The 16,262-nt window shown below is 45.1% G+C and overlaps 1 protein-coding gene across 2 annotated transcripts in view; it reads right to left on the bottom strand.

Annotated features, from left to right (window-relative positions):
* The window catches only part of AKT3 (AKT serine/threonine kinase 3), a 162,077-nt gene extending 151,247 nt beyond the window's left edge, over positions 1 to 10,830 (bottom strand). The window contains exon 1 of one of the 2 annotated variants that reach the window (XM_056344203.1): positions 10,366 to 10,830. The gene's annotated coding sequence lies outside the window, so the exon portion shown is untranslated. The remainder of the gene's footprint in view (positions 1 to 10,365) is intronic. The other variant, XM_056344204.1, reaches the window with a different exon arrangement.
* Positions 10,831 to 16,262: the final 5,432 nt, after the last annotated feature.

A 16,262-nucleotide genomic window follows, 5' to 3' on the forward strand; every position in this document is an offset into this window, starting at 1 on the left:
TCATCCATGCAGGCCTCCTGCCCCCTTTGCTTGATTTCTTACTCATGGGGATGCACCGATCTTGAGCTCGGAGGAAGTGATGCTTGAGTATTAGCCAGCTCTCTTGGTTGGACTCCCCTGCCTTCTAGAGCCCTAACCCATGGGCCTCCTCCAAGGAGGCCCTTGAAGAGGCCAGAGTTAGCTCTCCTGAAGCCCAGGGTTGCAATCCTACTTATTGCCCTGCCTCCCCCACACAGGATCCTGAACTCCACCATCTCATGGTCACTGCAGATAAGGCTGCCCCCAGCCTTCACATCCCCAAGCAGTCCTTCTTTAAGAGTACAAGGTCCAGTGGCACACCTCGCCTTGTTGGGTCCTCCACCACCTACACCAAAATGCTACCATCAGTTCTCTGCAGGAACATCGGGGCCTGCATGTGCCTAGCTGTGTTGTCTTTTTAGCAGGTATCAGGATGGTCAAAGTCCCCCATGAAAACCAGGGCCTGTGACTGTGAGGTTACCTCCAATTGCCTTTAGAAGGTCTCATCGACTCCCTCATCCTGATCAGGTGGCCTGTAACAAACACCCACAACCGTGTCCCCCACGTCGACCTGCCCCTCAGTTTTACCCATAAACTGTCGACTCGTTCTGCATCCACCCCTAGGGAAAGCCCGATATGTGCCGGTTGCTCCCTCACATATAGAAAGCAACTCCACCACCCGTCCACGCTGACCTGTCTTTTCTAAAAAGTACACAGCCATCCACAACAGCATTCCAGCCACGCGAGCTGTCCCACCATGTCTCTGTAACTTTAATGAGATCACAGCCCTGCGACCACACACAGATCTCCAGTTCTTCCTGCTTATTCCCCGTGCTGCGGGCGCTGGTGGACGGGCATTTCAGAGAGGTAACTGAGCATGCAGGTTTCTCAGGAGGGGTGCAAGAGGATCCACCCTAGCCATGCACACCCCCAAGGTGGCTGGCCTTCTGGTACTCGCCTCCAGAATTATCTCCAGTTTAGCTTCACAATATTACCAGGAACAACTTAAGTAGAATTATCAACAGTTGTGTGGTTATATTGATGGCTCCCTTAATGGGTAATTAAAAGTCAAGCTGAAGGAGATAAATCAAAGGATTTAAAGACTAATGAAAATAAAGGTTACACATTCACACTACACTTTCAAGAAGCCACTTGTAAGCATCTGTAGAATTATCCCTTATTAAATTCCTTTGAGGCTTTCTAAAAGCTGTATTCCTTTACTCTGAAAGTCACTCAGCAAAGCTCTAAAAGAGCAGATTTTTGAGAATTACGTTACCATGACCAAAACTGACCTTAGTGAAAAATAGTCCCACAGAAACCTTCTTCTCTGAAGATGTAATAAAGGATTGTCTACAGACATAAAGGAGTTGCCTGAAACGCGTGGAACAAGAACTCTCATATGAAAATAGCATTTCATCTACAGTTCAACTATTTTAAGAAAAGCTACAGAAATGTTTACTCTGCACAGCTGGCACAGAACTTAAATTTTTGTTAGCAATCAACTCTGCCCTCCTAATGCGCTTCAAGTTTCAGTGGTTGGTATATAGGAATTTTTACAGTTTCCCTTATTCCTATAAGATAAACCCAAAGAAACAGGGACAAAACGTGTAAGAAGTGAAAATATTTTGCCTTCCAGCTGCTTCCTACAGGGAAAGACTTGACTTGTTTTTATATACATTCCAGCAACTGCAGAACAGGTTGGATTGCTTTTTTTTCCCCCAACGTTATAAACAGAACTTGGAAGATATGCTTCCAACAGTACATTGTGTGGATCCTGCAGACAGTATCAGATAGTCACGTATATGCATAATACATGCAAGAACCAATTGCTTGCACGCTTCATGGTGCGGGTGTAAAAATTTACTCCATCGCAGTCAGTCATGTGAAGAAGACACCTGTATTTTTTCTGGCAAAAAATAGTAAAACTTCTCCTTTCTGCTTTGGAACGCTCTTAAGCCACTTCTATAGCGTTAGAGGAAACGCTTCAGCACACTTCTGAAGAGCTAGTATTACACCTCGAAGTTCCCAGCTGTATAGGTCGCAAAGGCATCTTTATGAACAAAGATTAAGCAGAAGCTATTACCTGCAACAGAGTTCCAGACCCCCCCACCAAGCCTCAGTTTTCCCAAGCCATGGTGAAAAGTAGCCAACACCTTTTCAGTTTTCACCCTGAACTGCCAGAATAACAGCAATATAGAGAAGAACCAGCTCCCTTCATGATGCTACCACATGGAAACTGTAAGAGCAACCATTAAAAAAAGCAACAGACCATTCAGTAGGAAGACACCTTTTCCTCAAGCTGTATTTTTACATTAAAGGATGCTCTCAGGCCCATCACAGCAGTGAGGTACCTCCACCGAGCCAGTGGATGGAGAGAAGGAAGGAAATCCCTTCCAAGCAGAAGGACTGAAAACAGCGGTTCAGGTCTACACTTAACAAACAACCAGTAAGTGTAAGTGAATAATCATCAAGATTCATAAGAACAGACAACACTCCCTTGGAATCTGGGCATCCTCCCATTTCCCCCGTGACAAGAGACAGCTGAGTAAAGAAGACAGTGCCCATAAATTCAGTGTAAATTGTATGATTCAGGTCTCTGTTGTAAGAACTTTCATAAACACAGGCTCCTACTTTCAACAATTTTGGAGCTGAGAAAAAACAGATACTCTCACATTTACCAACTCAAGTTACCAGAGAGAATACCAACAGGATCCGTTTCAGCACTTCCAGAGACAATCCCTGTAACTTCTTGTGGCATTATCAACTTCGTGATTCATCCAACCTTATTCTTTTAATGTATGAGGGAACTACCATTTACCCTTTTTCCAAGCAATCATCTGTTTAATAATATGTTTTGGGAGGAAAAAAAAACAACAGCAAGCCAATCTTTCTGATTCCCTTTGTCTGACTCACTGAGATTCTTTGGTCCTCATCGTAAGCAGAGCCAAATCTCATCATCTCTGTATCTCCTTATTTCTCAGAAAGGTAACTGAAGAATTTTGTGCATGCACACAGAAAACACACACACTACAAAAAAAAAAAAAAAAAAAAAAAAAAAAAAAAGGCAAGCAGCTCCCAGTCATCTAGCGGCTTCCATCACACAGACTTTTGTTTTCCAGTGCTCTGGGGGCTTTTTTTTTCATAACAGATCAAGCTCTTAAGAAGTTTTCTCAAATTTGACTTTGAATTCTCCAGGAGAACCAAACAGGCTGTAACTGTCTCCAGCACCAGCTGCAATCACAGAGCAAGGAATTCAAAAGGTACGGCTCTAAACTAAAAACAGAGTTGTCTTTAGGATTGGAAGCTGTGATCCAAGTTTTATTTATATGAAAAACTCATGCATATCCTCTTCCCCTACCAAAGTCATTATCTAAAAGTCTGGTCAAACAATTAGAGGATATATTGCACATCATCAAAAATTACACAAAAGACAATGTTGAAGAACAGAGGTTCCTACAAAACCTACTAGATAAAATTAGCAAGTATCACTAATGGAAGAATCACATTCAGTTGAGTGCTTTATCTAAAAAGTATAGAGTATTTATACAGGCTTTTACAAACTACCTGTTCTAGAATTCTGGTTATACTTCAAACACAGCAGAATGGATTATGTCCCTTTTTATGGTCTCAGGAGGACTGACTGATTTAAATACTATCACTGCTTAAATTGAGAAAAAGGAACCTGCAGACAGATAGTATTTGTCCAACTTATTAGAGTCAATTTTTTTTTAAAAAAAGGGGGCAAAACAAAAAAAAATACAAAACAACACATAAACTGGTTTGACAAGACAAAGAAATCAAAGAAACAGGGTTATTAAAAGACAATAAATCCTGAATTTATAAAATGTTAATCTTTATCTACACACAATTAAGACACTTAAAGACATCCCCAAATACTTTCCTAGTAGAAATGTTCATACTTTACAAACTTTTAAAACAAAAATAAATAATCCCAAAATATCTCCACGATAGGCATTGTATTTTTTAAACTATATTTCGTACCAAAAGCCTCAATGTCTGTAAGAATATCAGTATCAGAATTTTGTTCCTAACAACTATTTCAGAGCCCTTGACTTGGAATAATGAGGGGGATAACAGGAAAATGGCACTGCCTACACCTTGTGGTAAGGAAAAACAACATACTTCGGAAAAGATGAACAGCTCTTTTTAAAGCACACTTACGTGTATGCTTTGTGCCTTAATATTTTCAGTGTTCTATTTTCACTTTCAGTATATCAAAAAGCTGCACATAACTAATATATGCTCAGATAAGCCTAGCTGGGAGACTACAGGCACGCTGAAATATTAATATACAAGTTAGATGTTTTACTTAGATTCTGCAACTAAGTAAGTTTATCAGGAAAGAAACCATCACTCTGTATTTTTTTCCTATTATAATGACAAAGCAAGTTATTTTAAGGGACAAAGGTATAATTAAAGTAAGGTGAACAAAGCCACCCTTGCCTTTGTTTACCGAGGTATAAAGGAAGTTTCTAAATGTAACTAAATTGTTTCTTTAGAATCCCATGTGAAACATTAACAACCCATTGTTTTGCGTGGCCTTTATTGACAAAAATGCTTTAAATCCTTTCTGTCCCCATCCCCCTTCCCCCAATCACACAAAAAAATAATCAAAAATCTGGCAGCAGCAGAGTGATAAAATGTATTAAGAGTATAGGTCTGAAATTCAACCAGAGTACATTTAAAGTAGAAAAGGTGAAGGGAGGGCTAAAGTTACACATCAAAAAAAGTTACTGAGAAAACAAACTCGGGAGAGTTTTGAGACTTAAAGGAACTCAAACCAAGGACTAGCTGAGTATCACAACTATTATAATTATGGCATTCCACTCAACACTTCAAAATACACGTAATAACTTTAACTTGCTGGGGATTAATGTAGGAATACTAATTCTTGCCTTTTTAAGACAAAGCTCCTTCGCCCTATAAAAAAATATTTTAGTAATGACTCAAACAACCAAGCGAAATTAAACCCAAGTTCCATATTTTTAAAACAAACTAAAATTTACTTTCTATGTCTACACTACTCCGAAAAAGGTAATCTAATTTTCAAACGTGCAAAGAACCTCGAAAATCCTATTCATTCTGAGATAAGAGATTTTAAAAGGTGTCTTCAAGAGACACAAGATCAAGTTTCATTAAGCTTATATATTTAATCGTTTGTATGACAGTAACTTTTCTGCAGCACAACATCGTATTGTACGTATAAAACACCGAGCACACTGTTGAAGATAATAGAAACCAGAAATCTGTGAAGTGCTATGAGTAACAGCAAAAGGGAAGTACTGCGATAAAAATGTGTTCTCAAACTATTAATATAAAAGATCGGAAAAGTTCAATGACATGTCTGCCAAGTAGCTCTCTCTTAAATTCTTACAGGAGGGTTTATTTATTTCCTGGATATTGAACAAATTAGATTCTGAATTGCCTCGCAACAATAGGAACGAGCTTTGTGATTCCTTCCTACAAGGCAATCAGATATTGCTGAACCTATGAACTGTCAAAAAATCTGACACTGCATTATGGCTAGAATGCAATCAACTTCTAACCCAAAACCTTTGGATCTGCTTGTTCACCTTCAAAAAGCATTCTTCCCACCCACTCGAGATCTGGATTTCCTAAGGACAGAAGGAACTCCCTTACATGAAGACCGTGCCTTTTTCAAAGGTATACTATTGCTGACACACGTCGAAGGCTAGACGCAGAGCCCATCAGATAAAGGCCTTTGGCAAATGTTATATGAAAAGCCAGATTATGTGAAACTCACACATACAACTTTCAACTCTCTGCCTCGAAGTACATCAACACATTTAGAAAAAGATGTATTAATTTTAATAAATTCTCAAGGGCAGGCTGCACCGATCACATATCTCAAGAAGCACACTAAATGCTTAGGGAAAAAAAATTACCTGTGTTGGTAGAAATTTTTTTGCAAGATTTCTGGGACTCAGCTGAGAAATGCTGTATTAACTGTGGTGCTAAATCAGCTGTTTCAGCTAAACCTGAAGTTTGTGACTGTTGGGCACTGTCACTCCACACTACAGAAAGACAGCGGTGAGGCCTTCAACGACCTGAGCCAAGCTGAAGCAGGCTCTTCATCTTCACTCCTGCTACAGGAGGCACTCAAAAGAACTTCACCACGTGGACAAATGCGGGGAAGTCTGACAAACCATGCTGAGAGGTCATTCCGACATGCCTATGAAATACTGAGGTCCCACTTGCATTCTTGAGGGAATTTAAAAGTTACTACTGTTCTTTAGTCAGGATATTTGGGGGGGGGGGGGGGGGGGGGGGGGAGAATATCACAGGGCAACAATTTGTTCTTAATGCTATATTTGACCAGGATGACTCACACCTAGACACTCAGATCAAAACATGTGGAAAGAGAGGATTGGTCAAGATGGACTGAATGTATATTAGAATACTTAATCAAAACGTAATAAGCGTTGATACAAATAGCACCAAAAATCAAAGAAACATTTGAAGTGACCAAAAATAAGCATCTTCATATATACATGCCAAAAACACATACTCTCCAGGGACAGTAATGATATTGAATACCGGGGGAGATTTTTTTGGAAGTATTAACTTCACCACAGCTTCCTACTACACCTGAACACCACCTTTAAATAATAACAAAAAGAATCTGCTTGAAATGCATGGCATGCCTCAAAGCTACCCAAATGCCCATACCTAACGTTGATCTAGAGCTATGGAACAAGGACAAAATGCCAAATAACCAACTACTACACCCTTGCATGTTCTGCAGTCCTTCCATCAGTATGTATCAGTGATCTGTCTAAATAAGCTTCATTTATAAATTCTTCTCTTCATATGGGTAGCCCGGAATGTTGTCCTTACAATTAGTCAAGATGAAAGTACAAAGTAAAACTTTAAAGATTACTTTTTACACTGTGTAAAAACACTGAAAAGTTAGCTTTCACACTCAAGGTTGTTTGGGTTTTGGGGGGTTGTTTTTTTCTCTGGCTTTAACAGATTATTTTTTAAAAACACTTTGAATCACCTTTTCCATTTACTCTGTAACTTATCTTTAGAAAATAATCTTTGCTACACCACACTAACTTGTTGCAAAAAAGAGCAACTAGTGCAACACATTTACCAAGGAGACCCTGCGATGGTGGGGAAGCCTCTTTTGAACAACCCAGAGGAAAAGGTGCTGGATGGCAAGAGGGATGCTCACTGAAAACACACCTTTCCTCACAAGCAGTGCAGAACTCCCTGGCTGTGCTACGAAGTATCCCCTGCCCCCTCCACAGCACTCTGATTAGGCATATCCTAACAGAATGAGAATTCGAGATGATACGAATTAAACTTCTAGAACAATTTGGAAGGGCACTGAAGTTGGCCATCTTTTCCTACAGAAGACAGTACTTCAAACAGTAAGCAGGTTGCAAATATAACACGAACACCGAAAATAAAAGCAACATTTTAATTTTGAATGCAAGTCGTGGGTGCGGGCGTTTAACTGTTCCCCTCCTTTTGAAACTGTTACTGCTGTTTGCAAAGGGAGTACTGCATGTTTTGAACAGAATGTTTACTTTATTAGTTGGGGAAAAAAGAGAACAGAGGGCTTTTGGTATACAGCCAACTAGCATACCTACAAAACATACAGTTGCAGTACAGTGCATTACTTTTAAAGCCATCAATTCATTTATGCATTATCCGTGTCAAAATGGAAGTATGGCACAACAAAATTTTCACCCAGTGTACTTCAACGTCCTTCCACTCTCCGGTGTCAATTAAAATTAGTAGTACACACAAGCCATGAAAGATGCCAAAGAATATTGGGTCACCTGTTGCAAAGCTGAAGCTGGGCTAGCCTGTCACCAAATCTACCTCCCCTCTGGCACTACCGGCCCAAAATGAACTATAACCAAACACGGTTCTAAGAAACTGTATCTTCTTCATACTAAGAACAGCAAAGATATTTCAAACATGTTGTTTAACACAAACCACTACAGTCATGGTGTCAATCCAGTTGAGTATTTCGAGTTTCCAAGCAAATAATGCTTCTTGGGTATAGCAATGATTATTCAGTAGGTCTCTAAATTGGGAAAATGTGCACCCAGACAGTGAAAGAACACTCAATCAATCAGCACTAGACAAATTCCAAGTAGTCTGAAGGTTCTTTCAGTTATTATACAAACTTTAGACACATGCTGCTTCAAACTGTAGTCGGAAGTCATGGACCCTGGTAACATCTTGCAAACAGAAGCTTGGGTTACAAACAATAGCAAAGCTCTAGCAAGTGTTTTTGGGTTAAGCTTGGAAAAAAACCTCACCAAACTATTTCCCTTTTCACAAAGCATTTGTTACAGCATCAGAAACTCAACATTTCCTAGTGCACATTTATGCCATCCAACCCTTAAAACTGCATCTACTTCAACTGGGGCAACATAAAAACTAAAAATTCACATTGACTTCCCACAGAGCCACAGCTTTTTGCTTAACTACACATCATCTTCCCCCCAAGCGCCAAACAAATGAGGTAGTAAGATGCTGAAATACTGCTTTCTATGAACCTATTTAGGAAGCTAAGGAGACTACCAAATTCATTCAAACCTAGTTAGGGTAAGCAGGAATAGACCATAGAATAAACTGTCCAGAACAAGACAGTCTCGTTAATATTACACATATATAAGCACACACCATGCACTTAGGAGCAAAAAAAGGAGTTACTCTAATTATTATGTGTAGCCTTCTAGGAAACAGAGACTTTTTCTTATCTCTGAAGTTTTTCTTTTGGTCCTATGTGAACTTGACTTGCTCGTTACATCCAACCAAAATATATCCACATGGACTATAATTAGCAATCCAATCCAGTTAAAGATATTGGGGTCAACTTAAAGGCTCCTGTAAAAAAAAACAAACAGTCCTACAAACACAATCTTCTTAAGTAGTATGCTTACTTTAAAAGTCAAACTAAGCCTCCTTCCCTAGCTCATGGCTACTCTTCCCATGTTCCAGTGCAGAAGAGCCAGAACTGGCCTACACAGAAGCTGGCAGAAGGAAGAGATCACGCTTAAAGTGCAACTTGTCGGAAGCGTAGGTCTACTTATTTACTTATTTGCATGCTGGTTTTGCTTTGAGAAATAAAGACCTCTGTACGCAAAACAGGGGGGCCACGTTTGCTTACCAGCAAAGTTTTGGCAAAGCTTAAGCAAACATCAGCAGAAGACACTGCTGTGAGTGTCTTCAGAAGTGAAAAAAGGTGGTGGCGCAGGTATCGGGCGCATCCTGAGTCCCGTAACAACCCTTAGAAGCAAATCAAGCCTGAGAGGTGTTTCATAAAAACAATGAGGCGATATAGATACAGAGGAGTCAACTAAGAATGACATTCAGGAGAAGAATTTAGAATAAAGGTCAAGGGAGATGAAGTTGTTTATTCCTTTTCAGCTGTAAGACAATATAATGTTATTAATTTTACATACACCCTTTGGATAGTGCGCCACGGGGGAAGGCGACAGGAGCAGCCCTGGGTGTTTCGCGCCTCTTCCATTCCCATCCAGAAGTAAACTCTGTGCTCCCGCAGAGCCACCCAGCAGCCCCGAGCCCTCACCGCTCCCGACATCACCATCATCTGCATCGAAACTACAATATATAACGGGGCGATCCGGCAACTTTGTGCTGGGCGGCGCTGCGCTGACCCGGCCCCGGCCCCTCTCCCGCGTGTGTGTCCCCCCGCCCCACCCCCGGGGACAGACCCCACCGCCCCGGGGTGAAGCGGGCCGGTCGGCCCCAGCAGCCGCCTGCGCATCAACTTTTACATGTGGGCCGCGGCCTCCATGATGGCCGGGGCGGGCGGGGAGCCGGGGGGGGCGGTTGGTTTACTTGCAGCCAGAGCCGCCGCCGGCGGCAGCAGCAGCAGCAGCATCACTTGAGCGAGGCGCTGCCACCAGCGGCCTGCTCCCAGCGCGGGGGGGGACACACGACCCCCGCACCCCCCACACTCGCAAGTTCCCAGCGGATAAACCCCGCACCCGCCTCACGGACGGACAGGGATCGGAGGGGGGGGGGGGGGGGGGGGGGGGGGGGGGGGGGCGGGGAGGGGCCGCCGCCGCCGCGTGGGAACCGCCGGCCCCCGCGCAAGCAGCGCCCCCGGGTGCGCCCCCCCCCCGCGTTACATAACCTCCCCCCGCCCCACCCTTCCCACCTCAGCCCCGCGCCGCCGGGAGGGCGACCCCCCCCCATCCCCGCACCCCTCCCCGCCGGCAGCGCTAGGCCACGGGCGCCCCCCGCCGCGCTCCCCGCCGCCCCCGGCGCCGCCGCCCCAGCGCCCGCCGCCGCCCGGCCCCTCCCGCCCCGTACCTGCAGAGGCGGCGGCGCCGCGGGCGCTGCTGCGGAGCCCGAGGGCGGCGGCGGCGGCGGCTCCGGGGGGAGAAGGGGAGGGAGGGCGCCGCTGCCTCCTCCCCTGTCCCCCCGCCGGTCTCGGCGGTCCCTGGCGGCCGGTGTCTCCGCGGGGGCGGGAGGAGGCGGCTCCGGCCCCAGGGCGCTGGCGGGCGGCGGCGGCTACATGGAGCTGCGCGCCCCGCTACGCAGGGAGGCGCCCGGGCGGGCAGCGCGGCCGCAGCATCGATGCGCGGGGTCAGGAGGGCGGCGGCGGCGGCTCCCCCCGGCGCACTCACCCCGGAGCCGCCCGGGCCCCGCTCTCGGCTCCTCCCGCCGCCTCCGCCGGGCTCGTTATTGACTTTCAGGAAAACTCCCGACGTCACTGGCTCCCCCCGAGTGTCTCCCCCTCCGCGGCGGCGGCGGCGGCGGCGGCGGCGGCATCCCCAGCTCTCGCGAGAAGCGCGGCGGGGACGGGGGGGGGGACGGACGGGGAAGGGGGGGGGCCGCCAGACAGAGCGGGGGGAGCCAGACAGAGGGGGGCGGCTGAGGTGAGGGGGGAGCGGGGGAGGCGAGGCGAGGCAGCCCGCCCGGCGGGCAGGCAGGGCGGCAGCGGCAGCGGGAGCCGAGCGGGGCGGCGTGTCCCGGCCGCCGGCGGGCAGCGGGAGGATGGATGCGGGCAGAGGCGCCCGCCGGCACCGCCGCGCACGGCGCTTCCCTCCAGCCTGAGGCCGGGCGGCCGCCGGGTCCTGCTCCCGGCTGGGACGGGGATGCTGGGCCCCCCGGGCCCCCCGCTGCCCGCCCGGCGCTGCGCGGCTCCTCGTCACGGCGGCCCGGGCTCCGTGTCCTTTGTTCTCGCCTTCCCGCACTCCCGCTCCCGCCTCGGCACCGCAGCGGCTCCGCAAACCCACCCACCCACCTGCCGGTACAAAACCGCGGGTCACGGCGGAGGGGGCTGGGATTCATCCCTCCGCCAAGCGATCGGGGGGATGCGCCGGCCTCAACAGTGCCCGAACGACACGCGGGCTTCCCGTTATCCCGACAGGTCACGCACCGTTCAACCCCGACACCTCCCGTGGCCGCGGTGTAGAAACCTAACGGGGGTCAGCACTGCAGGGTGCTGAGCGCGGTGCTCGGCTGCCCTGGCAGCGCTGGCTGGGCCCCCCGGGCCTGCAGGCGGCTGCGGCTACAGCCCCCCGGGGGCCGCGGGCCGGGGGCCCTCTGCTTTGTGGAGGAGTTAGCCGGGTCTCCGTGCTTCCAGGGGTTTGGCGCACGTGTTTGCTGGCGTTGGTGGCTCGAACGACACACGCAGCTTAATGTGCTGCGGGGACGCATCTCTGCGGCACGCGGTTGGTGCTGGCTTCGTGTCGGAACCTGTTACTGCAAGGGGGGAACGGGTATTTCTGATCGCCTGAAACACAGCTATGTGCGCCCTTCCATCGGCGCGGGTTTGATGCTACCCATGGACGCGAAGGCATGCGTCAAAATTGCGTTTAAAAAACAAAGCAAACCAAAAAAATATTTCTTTAGGATGTATCCCCCCCCCCCCATTTGTTGTGGAGTTGTTTGGTCTTTTTGTTTGCCTTCCTTTCGTGTCCCACCTTCCTCCACAACCATCTGAAACATCAGTTCTCCTTTTCCCTGTGCCGCTACAGGGCTTCGAGAGAGGATCTCAATAGTCATACGAGTTGGCACAGGGCTGGGAAGTTGCCTCCGGGGGCAGTGAATCCTTTCCCTGCTGCGGCAGGCAACCACACCAGTAATCCCATTCATAAATACGCCTTTCCTCCCAGAACTATGAAGTTTGTTTGCCACGCTGTTCTTACCGGCAGGCTGCAGCCCGAGCTCTCCATCCCCCCTAATCCCAAGGAAAAGCAGTATTTATTATGTATTTGATTAATGCATCTTTTTGCAAAAGAAGTTACAAAGGACCTTGCCAAGCATGACTTCCTTTCCCAGTATTTACCATTCCATCTTCCTCTTTCTCAGAAACCCTTGACTAAAGTATCTTATCAGCTATCAATATTTACAGAGAGCCATGGTATCAATTATTAAAATACGTTTATTCACTAATGCCTCCTTTCATCGCCGTTGCTGTGCCGCTCCTGAGAAAGTAAAGGTGTAGTTCTTGAAACGTGCCTTCCGCCGGCTGCAGTTCCTGCGGAGGACCCAGGACCCGAGGCAGCCGGCAGCCTGCACGGGCAGGAGCTGACAGGCTGCCAGTCAACCACGCGAATGCCAAATGCTGAGAGTGAAATCCGGGCCCACGGAAAGTCGTGGTATTTGATATCAGTCAATATTGGGAACTGACGTTGCACTCCTGCTATAAGTTAATCCCCGCCACGAACCATCGCGGATTTCTTATTAGGAAAGTAGGGTTGTGAGGTTGATCATCCCGGTTTATTCCTCCTAATTTTCAAAAGCCGCCTATGAGATACTTCTTTTAAGATGACAGTAACTTTGCTTACATTTGTAAATAGATCATTGGTGTAAATCGCCCTGGAAATGCTGACAGAAAAGCACATTTGTTTAACATCTAAAAAAAAAAAATTGCACCGTGATAAAAATGTTTTTATTAGAGAGGATAACATTTACCTACAAGGAAAGATAGCCTTCTATATTTTTATTTTGTTATAAATTGCTGCAAATGAAACAGTGGGCTGAAATCCGTCCTACTGATCTGGAGACTAAACAGGTATTTTTTAGCAATACTTGATTAATTTTGACTTACCTGTACAGCAAGGACAACTATTCATGGGCAATTTTTTTTTTTTTTTTTTTTTCTCAGCATGACTTTAAAATCAGGTTCGTCATCATCTTACTCTTTAGAAATCAAATACCATTGCTCTGTTTGGAAATTCATAGTTACTAGCTACTCCTAAGTTTTTGATCCCGCTCAGCCTTATATATTGCCCTCAGTGTGCTGAAGCTAACCCATCTTTTTTTTTTTTTTTTGTATGAATTATTAAATGTGCTGTATAAATAAATGCTACTGTGCAACAATTTTTCTCTCTTTTCTTAAAGCATATAGTACTTTTGCTGCTCAGTGTCTTACTTCAAGGCTTCGGAACAATTTCTTGTAAAGAGTTAATCCCTGTAAATTGGGCAGAAATGGCCCCTTCATTAATAACCAAACAGAGGCAAACCCCTTTCAGAAATAACATGGCTGTGATGTACATACTGTGAACATAATGAGGTTGTAGGTCCTGCAGAAATGACATCATTTTCAGATTAATTACAATGTGACATTAATTTCATGAACATATTAACAGCATATGCTAATGAAGAAAGTGTTGCAGTTCACGTGAGAATGACAATAGGACCGCATGTAAATTCAGGAGAAAATGGGAACCTCTGACATTACGCACTCCAAACACAGAATCGTGAAACAAACCAAATATAACCCATCTATACTGGCACTGCCAAGAGGGTTGATAAACTTTTATATGATCAGTGGTAACCATAATTTCAGCAGAAACCAAAGGGAAAACCTGCAGATAATCTCTATAAATTGTGTCCATCCTGAGGCAAAAAAAACAAAACAAGAAAGTACCTCTTGTTTCACTTAACGTGTTTATGTTAAGTGTTATTGCTAGGAGAGTGATAGGGTCTCATCAGGTATAAATCTCTGTATACATCCTGAAAATAAATAGTTAAATAGAAGAGAAGATTCTGCCTGCAGAACACCGGTTCTCTCTGCCTCTACAGATTACATCGCCTCCAGTTTAATTTCTTTCCTCGTTCCTCATGTCAGCTAATAAACTGGCTTCCACGTAAGAATGCTTTTTTTAGGGAAAAAAAAAAAAAAAACCAAAAAAAACCAAAAAACTTGGAAGTGTAGTAATTTAGAAAAAAAACCCCAACTAAACAAAAAAAGAACAGTAGGTCAGATGACAATCTCTGGTTTTAATGTCCCTATTAGTGTCTGCCTTGTTATTCTTTGAAAAGCACACACAAATATCGGTGGAAAGTGACAGAAGAGCAACGAAATTTGCTTTGCATAAAGTGATGCTTAAAATATATATTACACATTTTGTTATAGTGAAGTTAAGGTGTTGCCTGCAAAAGTTGTGGCTGGAGTGTTACATGCGTGTACACCTCTTCAAAAGCTGAAACTCGTCCGTTAGTGAGTTTAAGTTCAGCTACTACAAGGGGTGAGCATGTGACTCTGGGTTCTCTGCACTGTCATAGGGACTTCAGGGACACAGAGACACTTCAGGGCTTCAGCCACTGCCATGCCAATTGTAGTCATCTCTTGTGACAATTGGATTCCTCCCAGCAAGAAAAAGCTCATTGTAAAGCTGCAGAGTTCAGATAAGACATGTAGGAAAAATGTGAGCAGGAGATGTTGCAATCCAGTGGGTGCTGGGGGGAAACAGAACTTAACTTGTGGTCAGTTGGATTTTACAGGGCTTTTCTTTTTTTGGTGTGGGTTTTTTTTTTTTCCCCATTTCTTCCATATTTAGAAGTCACATTCACTTCTAAATAATTTCATTGCTTTATTTTCTTTCCCCTTTTTCTTTACTCTCTTTGAGTCTTAGTTGATTTTTTGGTATTTCTGCCTCGGAAGCTGCCTCAGAGGGCAGCATCCCACTCCATGTCCCTGGATATCTGTGATGCATTCGGGTAAAAAGTTATTGTCATTTATTTATTTCTAATATATAAAGAGTTGAGAAAAAAATGACTTGGACTCCAGATTTCGCCTCCGCAGGCTGTATTTTGCTGTACACGCCACCAGTCCCATGCAACTGCTTCAGCACAGCTGTCGGTGGCTGGCTGGGCTGACCCTCATTGCTGGGTCGCTCCTACATACGTTGTAAAAATTGTCTGGACACAGAAATTTCACCTTTCTGCAGATGGTCACAGCTCATCAGTGCTTACAGAAAGTATTAACACATAGGCTCATGATGTTATTATTATTATTAATTATTATTATTATTTGAGACCCGCAGGCTGTAGGCTATCTGAATATGCGGTAAAGCAAGATAGCAATAAAGGAATTATTATTCTGTCCACCTATATTTTGCTGAGCAGCACTATAATTATGCTGAACACAGTAGAGACTTTAGATAAAAGACTGTGTAAATATCAGTTGATAGCATTTATTTTACAGCATGTTATTATTGCTTTATTATTTATCCTCCAAAGATCTAAAAAAGGGGTTTCCTTCCCCTTCTTTCCCATACTCCCATGCACGGGAGCCCTACAAACGCAGAGGAAGGCACGTGCCCTACCCCCAGTGACCTTAGCCTGCTTTGAAACCAGATATGACAGTAAGGATGACAAACAATGGGAGGGAAGGATGGGAAGAGGGCAGCAAGATTACACAGTTGCACAGTTTAGCTATATGCTTAACTTGATGTATAGGCCTTCAGCTGAACTTGGAAATTTTTCCTTGGTGAGAAAATAGTTTCCATGGTGCACAGATTTATCTGAGGGAGGTCAATCTACTACAGATGCAACCCGAAAAAAAATTAAAATGCCATCCTTTCTGCCTGAGCTTTTTTCTCCCTCTTTTTCCTATCCTATTTTAATTTCATCAACACAGATAAAATATGTCTTTGAATAAAATTCTGCAATTACCAGCATACAGTGATTTCTCACACAGAACCTTATCTGTGTCCTGGTCTCACTTAATTGAAGTCAATGAGAAAATGCCAGTTGAGGCTAGTTAGGAGGATCAAGTCGGTAATGCATGAGCAAAATCAAGGAGGATAAAGCCTGATGGAGAAAGGGATAGAATTTTGAACAAATTTCTTCTCTTTGGAGATTTTGTGACCAGGGAAATTTTCCCCATGTGGTCCTGAGGGTATCACAGCTGCCTGGAAAGCTGGAAAGAAACAGCTGAGGAGAAAGCTGACTGCTGGTGGAGGGAGGGC

This window comes from Falco biarmicus, chromosome 6, assembly GCF_023638135.1.
Source record: "Falco biarmicus isolate bFalBia1 chromosome 6, bFalBia1.pri, whole genome shotgun sequence".
Taxonomy (NCBI): Eukaryota; Metazoa; Chordata; class Aves; order Falconiformes; family Falconidae; genus Falco; species Falco biarmicus.